Below are 25,782 nucleotides of genomic sequence, written 5' to 3' on the forward strand. Positions count from 1 at the left end.
AATACAAATTCGAAGAACAAAAGTTTTTTTTTATTCATATGAACTTGTTTAAAAACATTGATGATGAAATCAGTTCCAATATTTCTTTTATATTGGAGTCAATTTAGCATATTGGAAAATCCTAAATCGTAAACGAAAAAAACAGTTAACAAACCGGATCTACCTTCAGTATTTTTATTGCTATTTTCCTCTCATGTCTTCCATATTCCCCATATTTACTGTATCTTTGCGCTTTTTCTGCCTCAACAATCAGATCAGTAGGAGTCTTGGCCTGAAATTTGAAGATATACATGACAGATTGTAGGCATCATAACCTACTAAAATGTTCACATCCAAACAAGTTGATGTTCTTTACATTAAATATTGTTACATTTGTATCTCATGTCCACCTACGGATGAATTAATCTATCTCCTCAGATCAATTTTAGAAAACAACATTTTTTATTTTAATGGACAACTTTATAAGCAAAAAATAGGCGCCGCGATAGCAGCAGTGCCAAGCCGGGAAATCATGTATAAAGTTATAAAAGAAATTCTTTCTAAGTTTGAACATAGAAAAAATATCTTTTTCTATGGAATGTTTCGTGATGATATTATATCAATATACCACGGCGACATAAAATAAATAAAGGATTTGTTAGTTAGCAAATAATCATCATCCGTTCCTAAAACTTACACTAGAATTTTCATCTAAAGAAATAATATTTCTTGATTGTAATATTTTTAAAGGAACTAGGTTTTCTAGTGAAAACATCTTGGATGTGAAAAAACATTTTAAACCAACAAATTCTTTCTTATCTACATCGTAAAAGCTGTCACAGTCGACACGTGTTTGCAGGTTTTATCAAGGGCGAAGTTATCAGATACATTAGAACAACAAATAATGCTGATGATTTACAACGTATTTTGTTACGGTTCAGATTGAACTTAATAAAAAGAGGATATAAGGAAATTGAAATCGAACAGTACAAAAATGAGGCATTATCGTGTGATAGATCTGAAATAATCAGAAAAAAGGCAAAAAAACACACAAAGGAAATTCCTTTAGTATTGGCAACGAAATGCAATCCATGCATTCACAAATTAAAACAATGCATTAGTAAACATTGGGATCTACTAAAACAGGATGCGGTTTGTAAATAATATTTTTAAGCAAACCAATAATAGCTTATAAAAAGCATAAAAGTATAGCCGATCTATTGACATCGACAAAATCAAATAAATTGATAGGTAAATCCTTGATGATAGTGGGCCTACAATGTTTAAACCCATTCATAAACGAATACATTTATCATTAGCATATAAGAAAAAAAAACGCCGAAACACTAAATTAGTGTCGGATTGATGTAAGCAATTGCAAGTCTAGTAATACAAACATCTTTAGATCATTATTTTGTAATATAATTACAACAAAATACTAATAGATATAAGACGATGTGGTGTAAGTGCCAATGAGCCAACTCTCCATCCAAGACACAATTTGTAAAAGTAAACCATTATAGGTCAAAGTACGGTCTTCAACACGGAGAATTAATAGTATGTATACGGACTCTTCCGAATAAGATTTTTTTGCTATCGGAATTCGGATGGATGTTTGGAATGCGTGGATGTTAGGTGTCACTTTTATACAATTATATCTGATGAGTTAAGCCTTTTTCAACTGATTTTTATAGTTTGTTCTTATATTGTGCTGTTACACTACTGTCCCAGGTTGAGCGGTAACAAACATGTTTTATCCACCATTTTCTTTATGTGCCTGCCCCAAGTCAGGAGCCTGTAGTTCAGTGGTAGTCGTTGGTTTACGTCTGTCATATTTGTTTTTCGTAAATTGTTTTTTTATAAATTTTGCCATTTGTTTTTTCAATTGAAATGTTTCATATTTTTCATGTCGGGGCCTTTTATAACCGACTATACGGTATGGTTTTTTCTAATTGTTGAAGGCCTACGGTTGCCTATAATTGCTTACATCCACTTTATTTGAACTTTGGTGGATAGTTGTCTCATTGGCAATCATACCTCTTCCCCTTATTTTTATATGTTATTATTATCATATCATGGCATTACATTACCTGTATGTGTGATATTGTGCATTACTGACACACACATTATATCTTCTTTCGTTCGTATATATTTTGTCTGAGCACGTTTCAGTTGAAATCAAAGACCGTGTTCAGTTGTCTAATGGGTCATATATGACATTCTTTATATTTTACGAAGCGTGTGGTGACTAATGCTTGTTCTGATCTTGATTACCGAGTATGACCTATATCGGCTTTGACATTGGGTAAAAATCATCTCATTCGAACCAGAATAAGTTTCCATTCTGAAGCATCTTACACTCCAACGATCAAGATGACACGTTGTGCTTTCTGTTTGTTAATGTCAGTACATATTTGTCTGTAGTTTCGTCCTGTTTCTTTTTATTTTTTTACGTTCATGTACATTGTAATAGATTTGCATGCAATGAAGAAATCAATCAAGTAAATGGGTGAAATGTACTTCTTGACATAAAAGGGTTTCGCAAAATCGAGAGAAGTTACTAACGGAGGCAATTGGAATTGACAAAAAAAAACGATGGATAAAGAACAATAACAAAACATTGCACTACAAATTAAGGTTTTAACAACACTATCCATATCAAAACCCGGACGTGAACTCATGTGCATCGGGTAGGTTAGCAGTTAGTGCTCCGAATGTTGCGCCAGTCCGTCGATAAGCCGCATTCTTTATTGTTTCAAACATTTGCACAATGATTATACGCTATTCGAAAATGACTAAACGTCGCATGCAATGACCTTAGACATTGAAATGCTCAATAAGGCGTCTTGGTACTGGTTATTGTTATTATGCGGATTTTGCTAGACCTCCCAATTGTATAACAGTTGTTTATAATTCCGTTCTATTGACAAAATTAGACGAGAAATCCTTACAGTCATAATAGTTTAATAGGTGAAAATAAATAGGATCCAGCACCAAACTGTGTAAACTTACTGTACATCACAGACATACAACACAACTGACAAACACATGCAAACACATACACAAATAAATCTAACTAAGACGCCAGCAAAAAACATTAAAAGTTGTAGTTGATAGTAAATTTGGACAATGATTTCAACAAAGAGATTTTGTAATTGATAGTACATACCATATATAGTATACACTTTCTCGATAAAGCATTGATTAAGTAAAATATGAATACAAGGGTAAACAAAATGGAAACAACACTGCCTTCATGCGTCAGGACCTATCTGCACCAGGAACGCCCAAAGTCAAAAGCACGATAGCAAGGTGAAAAAAAAACCCTGTCACGTCAACAGTCATACGACCAAAAGACACATAATAGCACGAAGACAAATAAAGGGAAAAATTATGAAGCAATTTAAAAGATAAACAACTTCAGCATCAAGAATCTATAAAGCGAAACCATCTTGAATCATTTATGAAGTAGACACTGAATATTTATCTATAATGTCTTGGTAATTTCAAATGAAATTTTTGAGAAAAAGGATGAAAAGTTCTCTAATAAAACCCTGAGTCATTATTTTTTTCAGAGACACCAATGACGTTTTAAAGTATGAGTGACAGACTGAGCATTTCTTAATTGACGACTTGTCTAAACAGTACTGAATGTATTGCAATAGATACATTTGAAAATTAACTAAAGACGAAATAACTTCAATAATTTTTTCCGTCTTTTAAGACGTATTACCGGTTCACTTCTAAATTGGTTTACAATTGTTTGGTACTGACATGATTTATAACATACCTTTCTTAAATATTCCGTTGATAGATTGCGAATTAAGAAATTATTAAGACACTATGGTTCCAACCTTAAGCCGAAGTTGCCCTTAGGTGGATTAGGCTATTGGTTTTAAGTCATATATTTTCTCAGATATACAAGTGTCGGTACGTCTTTTGGTTTTATCTTTTTGACTGAGCGTTCCTAGTGAAATGTATGCAAGAACTGTCATTTGGTGAATCTCCATTTAACTAATAGTTTTGGAACCCATATTAGCGATCTTTTTAATATGATAATGTTGCAGATTCACACATTTTTTTCTCTATACCTAGGGTTAATTCGGAATGTAGATAGCGACGTGTCTAAGGTAAAAAATCCTTGCTATATTTTTCTGACAAGACAAATTCTATTGACGTAGTTAAGCAAGTAAGTGTATCGATATTGAAAGTTCATTAATCGTAAGGTATAAAACCCAACTAAAGAAATCATAGGGACATTAAAAAAAATTAAATCAGGTATATCAACAAGGAAATTGTCTCCTCCTTTGCGTGCATCACCAGACCTCTAAATCCACAGTTAGTCAGACTACCATAATTAGTAATAGGAAACAATCGGTAAAATGACAGATAAGACCACAATTCTTGTATTAAAAACAGCTCAGAATTCTTAAATCATGTTGCTATTGAGTTTAGAGAAACACATATCGTATGAGTGAAGCAATTCGTGATGTTGACTTTAGAACGTATGTAAATCCGTTCGTGCTCATAACTCCTTTGGAGCATTTTTTTGTGTAAGGACACCCTGCTAATTAAGTCCACATAGTGTGAACATGCATACGCAGAGGATATGAAAGTGCAAAGAAATTGGAAGCTGATAATTGGAAATAAAACATATGTAAAAGTTAAAGGTATCACGTTTCTCATAAATTTTTGTTTGATTTCGTCTATCCGTGTCTTTATCGATAATAACATCAAAATATTATACAGCTTTTCCAGTTTCGGTAGTATTCTTAATATCATGTTCACTGAAATATATGAGATGCAAACACTCACTGAAAGATGGGTTATTGACGGAAAGGATATAATCAATATATCTGAAAGTGAAATTTTAGAACATGCCAAAATATTTTTTCTTCTTGTTTCTAATGAGATTATGAATGATTTTTTCTACGTAAGTTGACCAGTTTCGGTGCATATTTTGAACCCATTGGAAAACTGATTAATTCATAGAATACTATACACCAATTGCAATTTCATGATATCTGTTGTTGTTTAAAAAGTTCAGCATTTTGATATCGGTGTACAGTATTTGATTTTTGAAATCAGTGTTGTTTTCAGTAACGTAAGATTTTCTTATAACCTTAAACTAGAATTTGTATCTTCAATTCTAAAACGTGCTTGTTTTGATCAGCATTTGTAAACAAACGTCGCAAAAAATATAGTATTTGCATGTGCCGAGGATACCTTATTTAGAATGTGGATAATTTTATAATTTAGAGACACGAAGTCTTAGTTTGAATGTATACTGTAAAAGAGAGGCAAAGGATACCAAAGGGACATTCAAACTCACAGGTCGATAATAATCTGACAACGCCATAGCTAAAAAAAGAAAAACACACAAAACACAACAGAGAAAAGCAATGACTGAGCAAGACGATCTTCACCAAAAACTGGGCGTGATATCAGGTGCTTCGGAAGGGTAAGCAGATCCTGCTCTACATGTGGTTAGTAAGGTTCCTATTGCTACTCAGATATAAAAGTCGATTAGAATAAAGAATGGTGAAGTAATTTATAGAAAAGTAAGAATGAACTATCGTTTCTTGTAAAATTTATCCAACTATCAGAAATTAGTCTCTTCAGTGATGCCCAAGACCTAAATGTTTCAGTGTTTGAAATCTTAAACTGATGAAAAGATTGCAGAACGGATAAATAAAAAATGACTTAACAAAAATCAGGCAATAAATCATCTGTTTGTATAATTATTTTAATTTTTTTCAGAAAATTTCAATAATGCAATATGAAACTTGTTATGAATGCATTACAGCTCAAAACAAGTCATTTGTCTTTTGTGAATATAGCGAATCCTAGTTATAACTTATCGCTCTGTTATTTGCATTACCATGAAAACCAATAATTCGCGATAAAATAGTTCATCGTTTCTGTATCCAGTGTGAGTTTTGAAACTTTTTTCAAATTTGACTGCTTATATATTAACAGTTAATAAGCCTTTATTGCACAGAACACCCTATTTATCATGCCTTACTTATTTACACATTCGCTTCACTTAAGATGCATGGCCTGAGTTTAGGCACATGAATTTTTTGTGTTGCCCAAACCTCTCCCTAGCTACGTTTCCAGTTCCCTATTACTGAACAAACGTGGCGGTGCAGTGTCTGACAATTTCAATCATTGAAATGGAGAGTTATTATTTGCATCCGCTGCAGTTGGTGCAAGTATGTTTTTAATATGCATTTTTCTTGTTTAACATAGCTGCATGAAGATGTATTTTGCAAATCGTATCCCCGGCTCCTGTTAATGAACAACTATGCAGTGTTTTCAGTTACATGTATTGTTTGTCTTACTTTTCATTACAATACGACAAAAATGCAACATAACAAGAACTGGTATTCAAAACGACACCGAAAATGTGTTTAAAATAATTTGGAGGTCAATCTAAGTGAAATTAATACTTCATTTTCATCCTTTTCGGCCTTTCGGGTTTTTAGCTCTTCATTTTGTAATCAGCTTTGGATTTTCAAATATTTCGGCCTCGAACATCACTGAAAAGACATTCATTGTCGAAATGCACATCTGGTGCAGATAATTTGGTAGCGTCAATGTTATTTCAAATTACCCTCGCATATATCAGCATCAGCAGTGGCATTGAACACTTGGTAGTAATTGAAAAATTATTATATAATTATCATGCGTTCGAAGCATTCCTCTTAATTGACCCTCATAAAGAACGCTAAAAACCATGGGCTTCAACTTAGGTAAGACACTTAATAGACTTTAAGGGAGAGGGGTAATCACACAGATACTATTTATTATCTAAAATAATTGTTTAAATTACTAAATATTATTCAGGATATACAAACAAAGCAGAAGCCAAACGACAAGAAACAGACAAAAAATGGAAAATAACGAATAGAGGTCAAGTATAAGCTCAAGATATCAAACTATGAAAATATACATTTTCATAGTCAACGGATACCATTAGTGTTTATCAGCAACAAATTTGCCAAAATACAAAAACATCAAAATGTAACGCAAAACAGCCAATGTCAAGGTCAATTTCGAAAAATAAATCATGTCAGGGGTTTCTTTTAGTCATTAACTCGTCACCTATGTCAATATCGATAACAACATTAACAAAGTCTTTTGTAAAAATTCAAAACGAAAATTAGAACAGATTAAGCACTGAACGCTATTAATATGCTACAATAGACACGTCATCCACAGGTTTAAGTGACAAACTTGTGTATTCTATCGTATTGAATGTATCTAACAAGCTCCAATCACTGTAACTTATGTAAATTACACAACCTGTGGAAAAATATAGATCTCCTACATTCAGGTTCTCAAAGGAAAAACACTAAAATAAAATTATTGTGAGTTTGCTGCGGTAAAAGTAAAATCACAAAAATACTGAACTCCGAGGAAAATTCTAAAAGGAAAGTCCCTAATCAAATGGCAAAATCAAAAGCTCAAACACATCAAACGAATGGATAACCTCGTTATATATGATGGTGTTCTTCTGGTAGATGTATTGTTATATTTTAATGAATGATGGCGTTTAAACATCAAATGGAAACAGCTCAAAAACTGGGAAAAGACCTAAAATGACTCACTCTATAGAATTAAATAGAAAACACAATTACGCCTTCTTACAGACTAATTTGCAATGCCTAAATCATTGCGATTGTTTGCTGTGTTTTAATTTATGGAAAAAACGGTCGGTTCACATCATATATAAGAACTACAGGAAAAATGACATGTTCAACACTAGACCAATTGGTACCAGTTTACTTGTTGACAGTATTAAAATGTTTTGTAATATGTTCATTTGTTTCGGTCCCTTTTTTATCAGTTGAAATAAACTTTCAGGAATAAATTTAAAACACCGTTGAAGATGACTCAAAAATATTCTTACTACCTCTGCTGGTGAACTGTTAGTCCTAGCAAAAAAGCTCTGAACTGAAATACTGGCATGAAAATATGCATATCGATTGAAAGTTGCCTCATAACTTTGAATTTAGGCATATCTCAATCGTGCATAGCTCTAATCCTTGACCGGATTAGGTATAAATTTAGTTCCTTTCGGTTCTATCAGCTCCTCAGTATTTGTACTCGTTTTTTTTAATATATAAATATTGTGGCTTCAAGATTCCATAAAGATGTGTGAAATGTTAAAACGAGCATTTGGTGAGGTCAATTTATCACCGTAAGTCTTAAGCAATATATATTTACCTGTTCATCTTTTTCATCTGGTTTCAGGCCCTTTTGTAGTAATACTTTAATAACTGCTAAATCTATCAACGGCCTTTGAACAGCTACGTGCAATGCAGTTCTTCCCTGAAATATCAAAAAATATTGATCAAAATATTTTGCTAGTTCAATCTTTATTTTTGAAATATACTGTACGAGATCATTAAAAATTACTGTATTTGCCTATTGTGCCGAACAAATATTTTACATATAGAGTTAAAATCATATCAGACTACCATTTATTGATTATCACTTTTATTTGATTGCTTGATTAAATGAGAATTACTGTTTTCATCACTATTTCACCTTTGGTTTATTTTATTTGTTAGTCCATTTACTGTTAATGAGAATTGAATAAACTTTGAATAAACCAGTAAAATAAAAGTGTTCCTACTTAGTTCAAATCAGTTATTAATTAACATAGTTGGTGTTATACGTGTGCATGCGAAACAAATTTCTTGGTAGAGGGGTCTAAATACAGCACAAACAACATTTTCCAAAAGACCAAAAAAGTGAAAAAGTATATTTAAACAAAACGCATTTGACTAACAGGTCGAACAACGGATGTTCTTAAACCCTGCTGACTGCCATTGGCGATTGCCAAATAAACGGATCACAAGATGTAACAAAATGGATCATTATTATTAATTTATTACCAAACAGAAAACAATAAACTTGCGGAAAAGATGGTATACCGCAAACATGAGGTGCAAAAATTTGTACACCATATCCGGATTTCGACAATTAATGTCTCTTCAGTGATGTTAGGAATCGAAACGGTATTTGGAATATATAAATATAGTGTCTAAAAATAGCAACAATCAACATTCAATCTATCTAGGCGTGGATCAGTTTGTAAATAAACTGATGCAGTTACTACATTAAATTATATAAGTGCCTAAGAATGTAACTTTAACACACTAATGAGTGTTATAAAATTAGTTGTTATATTTTATATTATTCACGCAATATTTTGCTAAACAAATTAGCTTCATTTAACTAAAACAACTATTTGTTTTGATTTAAGAATTGCTATGTACAATAAGCGGCAAAAATATTTTTCTAGACAATTTACAAACATATATTTTTTATAGAACATCAATAAATTTTGTTAAACTTTTACTCAAATTTTTTGTAGTTCAAGCTACAAAAATATTTTTTTGTCATGCATCCGATTTCACCTTGAGAGATGCACACGCCTGATGAAGCTAATTTGTTTAGCGAAATATTGCGCGAATAATATAAAATATAACAACTAATTTTATAACACTCATTAGTGTGTTAAAGTTACATTCATATATATATAAAACGTACGACAGTACCTATAGAGAAAAGAGACGAACGTACTAATAACAGTCAAGACAAAAGTTTACAGAAAATTAATGATTGAGCAATGCTTATCACACTAGCAACAATGCACATGTTTATGCTATAAACAAAATTATTTGTTTATTTTAAAGAGATCAATCGTATTACACCTGTTAAAATTTATTAGCAACTATAAAAAGGGAAAACACAATACTTATTTTGAATTTAGAACGATTCTTTTAATATTGACTTTATTTTTTCATGAACATTCTTCCAATAAACCACTGGTTTTGTACCGCGCCCCTGCATTATTGGTGCAGTTTTTTGTGAATGTTTATTCCAAATGCACTTCAACCTTATGAATGATTCTTCCTCTGATTCTTTTCTATTCGAACAAAATCAATAAGACACGTGCACCTGTAGACGAAAAAAGCGTTTGGTTACCTGAAATATAACCAATGTACCTTTGAAACATCTTTGCATAACCCCCTTATCTTTACAAATGATTGCAAACATAACACATATGCTACTTATGGTTATGATATTATTCACGGTAGTCCTTTTCTTGAGACACTGCAACTTTGAGTATAGATGTAAAAAGTGTGACCTTGTTGTTTCATTGATCGATTTGTATAATACATAAAAGAAATAATCGTTTGTTTAGCTCCCTTATCGTATTGTTGATTTTGATACTCGTACCCTTTGATATATTGTGTATTGTTGTTCATTGGGAACTTTGTGGTATTTTTCGTTTTTCTTTTGTTTTTTTTTTGTTTTTTTTTGTGAGGTGGTAAAACTTATTATGGTATTAACCATTTCCGGATTGTTGCAACTTGAAGGTTCCTTGAATGATAGTTTATCACCGTTGACAGTTACAATTTCTCTACAACACTACCACAATTGCTTGTGCAAAAAAGGTGTATTCCAAAATATGACATAAAGTACCATCGTTTTAACATTTATACTTTTTTTTACACAATAAATTCTTCTGACAATTTATTTATGCAAAGTGAAAAAAATTCCTATTAGAAGAAATGGGATACAAGTATACAAGTATAATTTCTTGCATCCACTTCGTTCTAATTTTGATGGATAGATGTCCAATTGGCAATCATACATCTAATTATTTTTATGAAGGCAAAACAAATATCAATATCCGATATCTGTAAATCAATAAATTCGTATCAGGGCTCAATTTGAAAAAAAATATATAAAACTTATAAATGTATTATTATATATAATGTGTAAGAGTCAAGCATTATCTATATGAAATTACCTATTAGAAAAAAATATATTGGAAGGCTGTTGAACCAGTACACTAAACACGAAAAACCGTTCAAATTTAAGCTGACATTAATGTTAGATGAAACTCGACTAAAAAATTCTATTATCATGTTCTGTCACTTAACAAATAATAGAATTGATATATTCGTGAAATCATCGTATGCATAATTGTCTTTCTTTTATTTTTAATGTTTGGGCGTTTCTGATGCACCAAAGTCATCTCTTTTGTCATAGAGTTAGGTTTTCATCCGAACCTTATTGTCGTTTTTTGTTGTATTTCAATGCATGCAGCAGTCTAAAATTTCCTTCATTTCAAGTTCAATAAAATAAATAATAACAACACAGTCGCGAAACATTAAATAATTTGATGAGAAGACATTATCAGTATAACAAAACAATACAAGGTATAAGGATAATGCGTTTCACAAAAAGCAAATTGCACCACACAAATTCCGTCAAATAGAAAAATTAAACTTATCTATTTTGTCGCAAAGCATAGTTTTCAGTCTACCCCTATGTCAACTTTTAGATACAAGTAAAGGTATTTGGCAGATTTGTCTGTATATGCTGTATCGTTTTTTCAAGTTTATTGAAAAAGTTGCTATCAACATAGTTTCTAAAATGTATTGAGACGACAATAGCGGTATGTGAGTTTAAACGATAATGCAAGTGTGTCTTTTTTTCTTGGGAAGCTCCAGTTTGCTGTATGAAATCAATAGGTGTGCAAACAATTAAATAAATTCATTAAAAATTGTTAGAAAAAAATATCTTCTATCCACGTAAAGATGCCATGAAACCACCGGAAATAAACAAAGCTCCCTATTATAAAGTTGAAAGTAAATATATACTTACCAAGGTCTTTTATTTTTCGTACACCATTACAATTCATTTGTTTCTTATTTAAGCAAATATATTTACATGTTTAATATAGCTCCAAAGTGATTGCTAACTTTTATACTTAGATAATTGAGTTTTAGTTCACTTGTTAATTGAGTCGTTAGATGTGGCTATATCTTACATAAAAAAATAATTTCCTGTTGTGGTGTGATCAGTACATAAGGATACAATTTCCTGTAAATATTTTTTTTTAATGTATTTGAGTCGGAAAATGCATATCTTAAGGTTAAAATTTTGTATAACACATATTTGGGTGTCGGGATCGCGCAAGGAAAGGTAGGTCTTTCATTTGATCAATCCTGACAACCCTCGATGTGTTATACAACAAGAAAAACAATGCAATATGCAATATCTATAACTTAAGTGCCAGTCTGTCTAAGAATCAGGCAAATTCTAATAAAATCAAAACATGACATATATCAAATATTCATCTCATATACAAAATATGTTACCTTTAGTTAATCCAAATAGAACTGTATAATCAAATTTTAGAAAATCAATTGCAGTATTATGTTTTAGCACTTCGAAGTTCTATATGTTTTACTTTTAACCTATGTAAATTCAGGCAATTTCAATTCAAAATATTTTTTATTACCAGACCCGTACAATCACAATGATTGCAAATATAAATACTAAGCAAATAGAAATTTCAGGTTTAAGCCTTCGTCTGGTGGGTTTGTTTGTCTACTGGTCACAATTCCATTCCAAAGATTCTGTTGCTTTGTTCATGAAAGAACACAATTTACAGAGTTACTTCCCCTAGCAGAACTCTTTTGATGTAAACAATACTGATGTCATGCATGTGGCAGACAATGTTCAACTGTAGTTTTTCAATCTTATCTGACGATGAATGAGGGAATTCACAGTATTCTAAGGATGAAAAGACAACACGGTTATTGGACAATGTAATAGAATTATTGAACCACTTCCCTAGGATAAAAATATTCAAAATTAGACAAAAATCAAGTCGGAGGGAAAATTGACTTTTTACAATATTGGGATCTTTTCCCACTTACATGAACATTCATACTTTGTTTGTACAAAACACCAACAAACCCTAGGAATATGCATGAGATTAAGAGAAGGAATGTTGGTTGTGCACAACCGTCTCACAAAAGAAGGACCAAAGCCAGGCAGAGCAGTGCCAATCCAGATGAGCAGGGCCTTTTTCTAGGTTCTAAACACAAGGTACACTATTTACATATTATTATATATTCAAAAGATAATTTTGGTCATACACCATTCTCCTCCCCCATTATATATTTTACTGTAAAATATTGAAAATGGTTTAGGTTCAACATGAATATAAAAGGGGGGCTCATTATCAGACTCATATTTTGTTTTTTGGCAGATTTTTTTCTGTTAGATAATTATAGATTGAAAAGAAGTAAACTTTTTTTTTCTCATATTTTATAAAGAATGTTTAGAAAAAATGGTGATAATGCCAATAATATGAGATTGTTCTAAACTGAAGGAGACCCCTGGCCCTGAAAAATGTACTATTGCCCTTCCAAAGGAAGGTTCACATGTATTTCTTTAACAAATGTTTAAGTTTCATACATAATGATGCATTTAGACCTAAAACAAATAGACTTACAACTGAAAATTATTAGGTTAGATACATGTAGGTACGAACATGATTTTTTTAAAAGTTTTTGACTGGTTTAAAAAGGGGAAATAATTTGACGCAATATAAATAGGGCTCGTTAAAAACTTACAGAAATGTTTATTTATAGGTAAGGTTATCAAAGGAACAACTATTTTTTTCTCAAATAGGCCTTCAACAATTTACGGAACTATTTTGATGATATAACTGTAACTTATTGGCTTAATGTAAGGAATATGTTGTTTTTATCAGTGCTATTAAAAAATGACAAGAAAAACTTTCCAGTGTACTTTAGCATTTTTAATCATAAAATATAGGGTCAGTATTTTTAGTACTTTTAACACATACATATTTTTGGTCTGCCTTAGGCCCATTACCTTATTTATAATTTTTGATCTACTAAAATGTTTTAACCCAGAGCCCTTGAAACTCTTTATATAGCTAGCTTTCAGGGGTTAAACATATTCTGCATAACTTGTACTTATGGAAATAATTTTCTTAGTTTATGTTATTTGCAACTTATTAGATTGGTCTGAAGTAAGAGCTACATAGAAATTTGTATTGTATAAATAAATTCATTCCTTCATTCATATTCATGTACACGATGCACATGTATATATATTGTTATCAGACTTAACAAATTTGAACTTTTTCTTCAGGGATTTGCTGAATTGCAGAGGTGATTTTTTAAGACACATACCTTTGATATTTGAAAGAATTGTTTACAGAAGACTATTGAATTGCACAGGTACAACTTATTTGAATTTAGATATTTTTTTATGTATACCAGTAAATTTGAGTGGTAGAATGTTTACTTCAACCCATCTCCACTAGTGGGCCCATTTTTTTTGGTGAAATATTTTTTTTAAACGATTTTGTGATTTAAGAAATAGATGAGAATTACTTCAGCTACAAGATGTTTTTGTCATACCCATCCACAACGGGACAGCTCATTATCAAAGATTTTCCCGTCAGTATGCAAATGCTGATTTACAAAATGATTTTTGCTGGTTCAGTTTTGAGCAAGTGGTTAATTTATCTTATGATATAGATATACATGTATATATGTCACAACAAGAACTAGGTCAATATGACCTACATGTACATTTTCTGCTGGAGCTACTTGGGTAAAATATTGACAATGCTAAACAAGAATTATGCAGAGATCACCTACACATGTATTGTCAACAACATCAAGAGTCTTTTTACTTGTAAAAAAATCATGCATTTCCTTTCCCTACTCAAAAACATATTGGTGTTTAAATTTTTTTAATTAGGTCAGTTTTAGTGGAACTACTAATGGTAAATAAATAATATTTGATATATAAAGTTGTATAAGCATTCAATTTGATGCATCTATGGGGATTATTTGGCCCTGTCCGCTTACTTCGACCCTTGGTCATGGTCTATTGATTTTATCATTTTAGCAACTAGTTTACATTTTAAAGTGTGTGATTTCATGTAGATCAGTTAACAAAGAACCACTTATGATAAGTTATTTTTATTTGAGGGTAGGAATGCCCTGTATTGTCAGGCGTCAAACGGTCATTTAAGGCTACCGTAAGCGTCAAATTGGTTAAAATTTTAACGTGATTTGTCAAAATATCCTAAAGTTATTGTGATTCGTCAGAGACCTCAAAAAGTTATCATCACAGTGACTGTTAATTTTGGAGAAAAAGTTAACATGATTTGTCAAAATCAGTTGATTTCTTTACGGTTAAAAAGAAAGTGTACATTTTATCGTCATAGACCAAAAATTACCGTTAGCGCCCTTTGGCAGGAATTCTTACCCTTAATCTTAATGATGGACTGGTACCCCCTTTACCACCCTCTTATTTGGTATACAGTTGTATTTAGCATTAATGGCATTTCTAATATTTCTACTGACATTTTTAGAAATGGTTCATTCACTTTGAATATTTGGCATATTTAAACATTTCAGAGTATAACTATTTGATTTCATCATTTGAATTTTTCTACCAAATTAACATATAGACTGTGTCAAGTTTATTTTTTAAACTTTTACTATATTTTAGAGAAATACTTTTGATATTTCTAAAGGGAAAAATGACAAGTGATTGCAAAATCACTGGTAAGCAAAAAAAAAAAAACAAACAATGTTCCACCTGGGACTTCCACTTTATATATTGGTCCGCTTGTTCACATACATGTACTAAAATTAATGGTCATTTCCTTAGTGTTCATTTTTTAAACTTCAATCATTTACATTTCATTCAACCAAAGTGATTCATTGAACTTGAAATTAACAACATGAACTGTAAAGGAATTGCTATTATATTTATTTTGATTTTTACTGAAATTTCATATGATTTCAGGATTGATGATTAAAAGATTCAACTACAGTAAAATGAGGCTCAACATATTGTGATGCCAATATTGCGCACTTGAGTAGGAAGATCAAAATGTTTGTAGCAAATGGACATAAGTAAATAGCGTGCCTTCAAATTGACCAACATTTCTGAAGTGAAGGATGACAACTTAGCCTCTATTTGTTGGGAAATTTTATAGCCATGGTTGAACCTAAAGAACAGATATACAAAACCTGAATGACAGATAAAATAATAAGACATGATAAACATAAGAAGACTCTGAACAATCTAAAAATGTAAATACAGGAATTACATGTATGTGACAGAAGTTTTTAAAAGCATTTGAATGTTGAGATTGGTTGAGTATCTCAATGATAAGAACTTGCATTCTGAAATCAGAATTTGGAAGAGCTTTTCCTGTATTAGCATAAATAAATCTCTAATTTGGTCAGTTACTTTTAAAAATATTATAATAAATGAATGCAATAATTTGTGCATTTTACTGTTTTCTTTTTGAAAAATGTTGCATTTTTTATGACTTACATTTCGTCTCGCAGTGTCACAGTATGCAAGACAAAGGCATTACTATCCGACGGTGGTAGGGTCAACTATTATATTTTAGAGGGTAGAACCGTAGAAGACCTGGATTCGTAATATAAATAAGAAGAGCTTGTTAGCAGATACCTTATGTTACAAAGTTTCCGTCTGTCATATGTCCAAAATCCTGGTCCTCATTTTCATGGTTCAGTGACTGCTCGAATTTTGTTTTTGTTTTTTGGTCATGCGAATTTCTCACTTATTATGAATAATATTAGGATAACTATATTTGGTATATGGGTTACTTGCTACGTTTCCATGGCAGTCAGACAGGGTTCATCTGACCTCAACCTCATTTCATGGATCAGTGATCAAGGTGAAAGTTACATGCATGAATAGGTTCATTTCTCTTATATAAGCAGTAGGTCAACTATGTGTGGTGTATGGAATGATTGTAAGGGATAGATGTCTGTCTAGATCTGGCAGGTTCAATCTGACCTTGTCCCCATTTTCATGGTTCATTAGTGATCAATGATAAGTTTTTGTGTTTTTGGTCCTTCTAACAAGTACTTTATGCAATAAATAACTTTATTTGGTTTATGGAATAATTATAAGTACATGTCAGTCTGGCAGGTTTCATATGACATTGACCTCATTTTCAGGGTTCATTAGTGAAAAAAAAATTGTGTTTTGGTCTGTTGTTCGAGTGCTGTAAGCAATAGGTTGGTGTATAGAACGATTGCAAGGTGTATATGTCTATGAATTTGGTGTTATCTGACCTTTACCTCATTTTCATGATTCAAAGGTCAACGTTGAAGTTTTGTAGTTCCGGTTAGTTTTCAATTATTAATAGCAATTCAAGATTGAAGCATTTAACATAAAAAAATGTATAATTTAAATAATAGCCTATAATTTTGATAGAAAGAATGTGGAATATGCATACTTTACTGTTGCTAAGGGGTATTTATTGGTTGTTATGCATATCCCTTGTTTATAAAAAAAAAACACCAGGTTGTAATACAAATTTTAAAGCATGATAGTGTCAGTAACTATAATGATATGTCTCAAACCAATATGAATCTGGTATAAGAAGTAAGCTCACACCAAAAATGTGAAACTTTTGAAAGAATCTATTTTGTTACTAGGGGGTTTAAGTTGTTGCTAATGAAATGTAGATATTGTTTAATTTACTGATTTTATATCGAAATGATTGATATCTGACCACTTAATTGTCGCTTTTTGCACTGGAGAATATTTTTGTATAAAAAAAAACAAAAAATTTAAGTTTGTTCATTTTGGTTGCTAAGGACAATTTTCGGTTGCTATGTAATATTTTCCAGGAAAAAACTGGAAAAATTGACAACACTGGAATGAGACTAGCTTAAATAAATCATATTTAGTCCATTTATATGTATTTAGTCTTTAATATTGAATACATTTGTTACAATTTGTTTTTTTAGCTTTGTTACTATAGGGTTAACTTTGTTGCTATGGTTACTCAATATTTGGAAAAAACCCACCGAGCTTTTATAAAATAATGAAAGTATGACCACTACTTGTTCCAAATTAAGTAACACCATGTATATGCTGTTCTGGTAATAGAAAATATTTGAACTTGATTTCTGGCCTTTTTTGGCTTTTTTGGACATTATAGTCCATGGAGACCATCCGTACCCCAAAATTTCAAGAATGAAATAGAATTTCATCAAAACAGCTGTTCGTCAAGAATATTTGATAGTTGAAAAAGTTGCAGTACAATGGAGAAATACTACATTTTATATGAACAGCAGTTTTCATGAGACTGAAATAGTGAAAAACTGTCAGTTTTTTGCTAATCCCAATAATTCGTTCTTTGGAAAAATGAAATGGCTCTGTTTCCAGAGCAACCATATGTAATTGGTCCGAAAAGTATTTTTTTTCTTTATAACTTGTTATTCAGATGATTTCTGCAAGTTTACATCAAAATCTGAGACTATCATGTGTTGGTCACTGCCTGATCCTTAGGCAGACTGGCACTTAATTCAATAATATTTCAAATCAAAGCAAATGGTACATGAGGTATGATGCTTTTTGTTATTGAAAAGGATCTTCATTAAATTAGATTATGAAGATATTATTACGGTACATAATTTAATGAAAATCATCATAAATTTTCCTGTAAATAAACAAGTGGATATAAATGGATTTGAAGTGATCGTTTTCTGAAACATGTACCTTCTCACTTATAAAAGCGATTTGCAACAAAGATGCTAAGTTCTTTTGAAGGTGTTTATCTCATCCATTTAGAAATGCTTTAAACGCAACATAACTTTAAGAAAACGGAAATACTTTGGAATTTATTATATGCCCAATAAATATTCGTTTTGATTTTTTAGTTCCGGTATCACTGAAATATAATGTTTATCAAAAATCAATTAAGACTTTGGTGGTATGTTCGCTAATTAATTACTCGCGGGTAGTTGCAGGTTTTGAGTTTTAAAAAAAAGTAAAACGCATATATTGAATCATATATTTTCATATCAAATAAACATCGATGTTTGGGGAATGGAATTTCTGCGTTCTGGTGTTAGAGTCTTTATGCATAGTTATGTATCATTTGGAGAATATAACCACGTGTTGTTGAATGAACGTAACCAATTTTCATGGAAAAAAAGTAACTAAGTAATATTGAGTGAACGCAGATGATGACGATGGATCAGATCATGTTAATGCAGTATAAATATAATGATCCTGCTTTTTACTAAGCCGACAAGCTGAGGTCGGCAGCAAGACTTATCACCCTATCCGTACACATTATTTTGACTTATATAACTATATGAAGTTATTTTCTTTCAGAAAAATAGGTAATTCTTTCGAAGAATCAACCCGGACGATTCTATGTTTCAATGAAATATGCTTCAAGGCATAAAATAATGACCTGTGTGCGCTCAGCCTTAGAAACAAATAATGTGAAGTATTGTTAATATATCGCTACAATACAGGGCCATAATCATATATGGGAGATGAATTTTAATGTTTAACTATCCATAACACTTTTTAAAAAAGCCAGATTTAACACATTCGTGAGTAAGATTTTGAAAATCTTATTGATTCACACTGTATAGGAAATCATACTGTGACCTACATGTATTGATATTGGTTTTCGTTTTCGTGTTACATGTACATGTACATGTATCACGATTTCGTGCTCTCTTCGTGTCAGTTCTTAACTTTTTTACATTTATGTATACCTTTTACTCTGTCAAATAACCAACTAACAAAATACATGTGTATTCTTATATTCTATTAATCAACATCCATGTACCTCACAATGGGGTCGGGTTGGAGGGGGATAATCCTGATTTTCTAAAAATGTATTACCATTCAAAAGAAAATTATTATTTCATTAGATTCGATTAAATTGTTAAAAAAATAATAATTTTTCCGCAATAAAAATGTCATAACAAATAAAACATAGCACCCCTTTCATAAACTAAGATGGTACAATAAATTACTTACAAAGTGACTAGTATTTTTCATACACCGTTATCGTGTGCATGGTAACAATTCATTTGTGTCTTACTTCATGCAGTTACAGTTATATTTTCATTGTGTCTGGATAATGATTATAAGGTTTATATATAGATTAATTAGTGAGTTTTATTTCACATTCTCAATGAGCCGTAGGGCGTATTAAAACCTGAACGCATTAGAAAGGAATATCCCACTTTAGTATGGTCGGTAAAATAGGATGCTTATTCTGCAAATCTTTTTAGAAAATAATATTTTTTTGACGGTATATAAGTCAGATACTGCATATTGTAAGGTTTTTCTTGTCGTAGAACACACCTCGGATTGTCAGGATTTCCCAAAGAAAGACCTCCCTACGGTCGGTCTTTCATTTGACCAATCCTGACTCCTCTCGGTGTGTTCTACGACAAGAAAAACCTTAAAATATGCATTATCTATAACTTAAATCAGACCAAGAAATGCTCTTGCTACATGATTGTTTAACGGAAACGCCGGAAATTGCGATTTTGAAGTCTATGGTTAGACCCTACCGGGGTTTAAACCCACGACCTCCAAGCAAACACGCAATCATGAGACCACGGAGTTGGTTTCGAGTAAAAGGGATAGTGCGCTAGTCTGAGAACTAGTTTTTTTTTTATTGATGTAACATCTCCTAGGATAAGACATTTTCTGCATATGAATTATTTTTTAATGGTCGTTTTACCCCCCAAAACAATGCACTTAACATGAAAAGTGTTGAGTGAAAGAAACACTTAGTGTAATAATAGACTATATTATAAGCCTTAATCTTGGTAGGTGTTTTTGTCCAACATGACAGAACAACATGATATAAGGTATCCTTATGTTATGAAAAATATGTGGTATCAATTTACACTGACAAAATGAAATTATGCAATAACTATGAATGTTTAGATCAGAAACTGTCAATAAGCATTAAAAGATATAAAACAAAACAAAAATTAAAAGAAGAATATGTTCCTGGTTTCATGATGTATGTCTTTTATTATTTTTATAAACGAATATTCATTAATGAAATCAAAAACTTTATTTTGAGATAAAAACTTAATAAAAGCATTGTCATTGGAAAACAGTGACTTTTGAGCCACATGTATTAAGAAAACAATAATAATTTGTTTCTTTAGGAATTATTATTATAATCATAGTAGTTACACAAAGGCAGAACAAATATAATGAACCAATGATAATTGATCTTCATTTAAAATTAACATTCATCATCCTTTTCCAATCATGGTATTGTGAAGTTTCACAATTAGTGTTCATACATAATTTAGAAGTAGAATTATTTTAAAGACAATATAATCATGTTATGATTAAGGCCTAGTCAAATTGATAAAATGGCAAAGTCATAAGCAATATTTTGTTTATTGATATTTTGTATATTTCACTTTGTTTAATAAAATTCAAACCTGCAATGAGGTGTTACGTTCAGGCTAAAAAACATGAAATAAGAGACATGTTTGAACAAGAGCATTCTTATTATTTCTAAAGCATGTATGTTAATTATGATGAAACTTAAGCATATTATGAGAAGAGGACTTATTTGGTACTTTATGAAAAAGGTAGGTAACTTGTGTATATGGTATGATTTCAGATCAGTATTATAACCACTACCTTAAAATCTCAACCTTGCTTTACTGATACCAAGTCATAAGTAAGCATTGACTGAAACAGGCATGTTTTAGATTGATAGATTATTTGTTGGACAGTGACTTATAGTCCAAAGTTTATATTGTTTCAGAAATGTAAGCATAATATAACGGTATGGGATTCAACAACACAACAAGTACAATATTTAAATAGCAATTTTAATGGTTGAAATTGCCTTACAAATTAAACAACACTGACTGTTTTCCCTACATTTTGTGTTTAACTAAAACATCATGTTACAGAATCATTGCAGTTAGTGATTCATCATTTTGAGGATTCCATGGGTTGATTTTTCTGAGTCAAGATTTCATCATTTCACATTTATGAACAGCATACATCATTTTATTTTTTTAATTCCTTTGCGCACAACTATATGCTGCAGACTGCTTTAATCACAGTTTTCACTTAAATAACGGAGTAAGCTTTTCTGAAATCCAACATTTTCCCCATATCATACGTACATATATTTGATTTGACAATTTCTTTCGTTAAGTTTTATTTGTTGATCTTCACCAAAAACAAGTCTACTGTTTGTCCTTTCATCTCTTTCGGCTTTTTTTTTTTTTTTTTTCATTTATTTGATATAGCCATTGCGTTCCATTCATCATTATCCTGAAAAAAATGTATATTATTATATATTATTAGTATTTCTAAACTTCATTGATATAGATAGATTATAGATAAATAGATAATGTATTCTCTAAAATCTAAGTACAAGTCTATTATTGTTATACACGATAAGTATACAAAAGGGCACATCAATTATTTCAGAAGCCTCGGCGGCCGAGTGGTGTAAGTAGTTGAACTACTGTATCACTATCTTGTTAGCAAAGAGGTTGTGAGTTTGAATCCTTTACGTGGCAAGTTCACTCGACTTCAATCTTAATTGACCAAGATTATCAGTTTTAAAAGCGAAGTTCGGTAGTTCTCTCCGGGCACATCGGCTTCCTCCATCATTAAAAAACTGATCGCCAAGAAATAGAACAATAGTTTTGAAAGTGGCGTTAAACACCCATCAATCAATCAATCAATTATTTGATTTTGTTTGCTTAATAATGTTAATAAGGTATCATTTAACAAGTATACAAACATTTAAAAGTTTGCCAGAAAATATTTTCCTTAACAATTAGTTTAATTTAATTTCATTGATATTTAACCATATATCCAATTATAGATAGAATTTGACCAACTTTATATTCAAACAAGATTACAATATTATTCATCAAAATGCTTGAACACCATGTAAAAATACAAACTGTAATATTACTACACGAAACTGTCACAGTAAACTCAGTCAGTTTTCATTGCTTACATTAGCTTAGCCTCCTGTCCGTCCCCCTAGAAATGACAGACATTCTGCAAAAGATAACATCAATTCATCATTAAAACTGATGTTATTGTGCAAGCACATTGAAAACTCATAAAAACATCAAATAAAAGTGGGTAATACTGTCGTTAAAACAAACAAGTATTTAATCTTCACAAAATATAAATACTGCATTAATAAATTTTGATAATTTTTATTATAATATAGTAATAATTATTTAGCGAACTGTATAAATCAAATATCAGTAATCATCATTTTATTTGTACACAAGAGGATGATGAACTTAGAATGTTGACATCTCAAATGAATATTGTGTGTTTTGTAACTATTTACACCACTGGGTCGATGCCATTGCTGGTGGACGTTTAGTCCCCGAGGGCATCACCAGCCCAATAGTCAGCACTTCGGTGTTGACATAAATATCAATTATATGGTCATTTTCACTGTTTGCAAAAGTATGAATTATTCGAAATACTAAGGATTTTCTAATCCCAGGCATAGATTACCGTAGCCGTATTTAGCACAACTTTTTGGAATTTTGGGTCCTCAATGCTCATCAACTTTGTACTTGTTTTGGCTTTCTAACTATTTTGATCTGAGCGTCACTGATGAGTCTCATGTAGACGAAACGCGCGTCTGGCGTATCAAATTATAAGCCTGGTACCTTTGATAACTATTGTAGGGTTTCTATGTCTCGATATGATCATTTAAAGCGAAGTATACGTAATTGCACGCTTCTAGTGGAATTCGGGGTAAAAAGCGTGTATCGTCAGTTACGGAAGTTATCTTTCTTACTCCAAGAATAGAAAATGGGCACACAATAGAGAAATAACTTCGTGTGGTTTATCAAGAGTCCAAACACGTCTGTCTGTGCTTTCTCAAAACTTCAGAAGAGGGACAGAATGATTCCAATCAGAAATCGGAGTATGCTATTGTTATTTCAACCTTTATTGCCCTTTCAGACACGCCGGAGAGGGTACAAATACAACTTGTGTTTTAACATATCATCAGTAAATGAAAACGCTTTAAAACAAGAATATAACCAATAAAAAACAAACCTGTGACAATTCTGCTTGTATTGGTACCATATTTGTTAAAATCGAATCAGTAATGACAATGTGTGTGTTGATCAAGAAGGACGTTGACCTATTCTCGTTTTTTTTTTATATCAACACAATTTGAAAGCTATTAAGTATATGAATCCAATTGAATGGTTTACAACATTTTGTAAAGTTTTATAAAAGGGAAGAAGATACTTAATCGAACAGTAGTGAAACATTTACAAGTCGAAGAACAAAGATGACAAAATAAAACCATCAGAGTCTTCAAGAAACTTCATAGAAACTAAAAGTTGAGAACGATCACAAACCCCACCCTAACATTTATCTCAGAATAAGAAAAAGCTATGTCATTAAACCTTATCAATCAACTTTATTCAAAAGTACAGAAAAGTACCAGGTGTCTTTTATTCAGTCTGCAACTTTTTTTGGGGGGAAATAAAAATCTAAATTCAGAATCTTTGTTAAAACTGAAACTACACAGAAACGCTTTATGGTAAAAATAGAACATGTCATTACTTCTTTATCATTATCTTCGATTCCAATTCCGAAGTGGAAGCGAAACTTTTTCTTTCATTGTGCATTTGTGCATCATTCAGAAGTAGTGAATGAATGTTTGAAGTCGGTTTTTAAGATTATGAGTATGAAGAAAACAATCTAACACTTCAAGTCTTTACTGCACTTTTAACCCCTTCATGGTAAATGTAGAGTTGTTCATTTGATATTTGGTTGAATGAGAGGTGAAATAAGTTAAGGCTCTTACTTTTTAACGCCTATTTAAGACTTACTTTTTCTTAATCTAAAACCAATTGCATTCAATTTTCATACACTCTACAATAATACTAAATTCAACATACTAGTACTCTTCTCGATTGCCTATGTCATCATTTTACAACAAGCCTAATTATTTGCAATCCTTTTCCATTAAAGGCACAATTTATATAGCACTACACAATGTTAAACCTGTACAGCGTTACATTATAAACTCCCTTGTTGTATTAACACTAAGTCCATTTATAGCATCACACTATACACAATGTTATTGCATAACTGTTACACTTAGAAATTATCTTGCACTGAGATGTCGATCTTAAAAGTATTCCATTAGGTCTATGTCTTTGTCACGGGCAGTTAGTGTAAAAATCTGAGAACCGGTAATGGCGAGAATACAAAGATACAAAAATTAGGCTTAATTTTGTAAAATAATAGAATTTTATTACTGATCAAAATATGAAGGTTTGTTATTTTGTCAACGCTGTGTTAACCAGCACGAAATCAAACTCGATCAGTCATTTTTAATATTAGATTCGTAAAAAAAAAACAAATACAAGCATAACAAAAAATGTGCAGAGAACTGTTTGATTTAGAAAAGACAGAAGTTAAATGATAAATGAAATTGATTATTGAAAGCCGACAATAACATTCTATCGTCCTTGCAGTACATTTATTATGCCTTAAAGATTTAGCTTTTTTGGCGGCAAATTTATCATAGAAATTTGTCAGGTTTTTTTCTAATTTATTGAGTAGTATACTCTTTTAAATTAGCATTTGTAACAATTTGCAAAATTGCTGATACACTTATCCTTTTCATATGGCATGTATGGCATAGCTCACCAGATTTAAAGTGTTACTTATATAGCGTAGAAGTTGTGACGACGTCAATGTAGACATCAATAACGCCATTGAAAATTTTCATTTTTCCGCTAAAGTTTAAACTTTCACCGGATATAGCTTAAAAAAACTAATACGGTTGCTAAGAACTTTCCTTACATCAATCCATTTGTCCTTCATTTCTATATAGTATATCAATTTTTGAAAAAAATATGTCGACTAATAGAATAGAATTTCTTGAAAATGTAAAAATATCTGCCGAATTTTATGATGTTCCCCATATATTCTAAGTATTTTTAGCGTATCATGCTGTTAATTTCAACAGCTCGTACCTCAAAAACGAAAACGGTTATCCCCGTTTTTTATCTTATTTTTTTGGTGTATTTGTACAAGCAGAATCCACATGTGAAGTAGTTA

General features: G+C 31.3%; 1 long non-coding RNA gene across 1 annotated transcript; it reads left to right on the forward strand.

Moving 5' to 3' along the window:
- Positions 1–12,433: 12,433 nt before the first annotated feature.
- Positions 12,434–16,147, forward strand: LOC127719082 (uncharacterized). Its single transcript, XR_007990158.1, has 3 exons — positions 12,434–12,906; positions 13,984–14,072; positions 15,661–16,147. It is a non-coding gene; the product is annotated as an uncharacterized LOC127719082 (long non-coding RNA).
- Positions 16,148–25,782: the final 9,635 nt, after the last annotated feature.

The sequence above is a fragment of the Mytilus californianus genome, unplaced genomic scaffold (assembly GCF_021869535.1).
Source record: "Mytilus californianus isolate M0D057914Y unplaced genomic scaffold, xbMytCali1.0.p SCAF_10, whole genome shotgun sequence".
Taxonomy (NCBI): domain Eukaryota; kingdom Metazoa; phylum Mollusca; class Bivalvia; order Mytilida; family Mytilidae; genus Mytilus; species Mytilus californianus.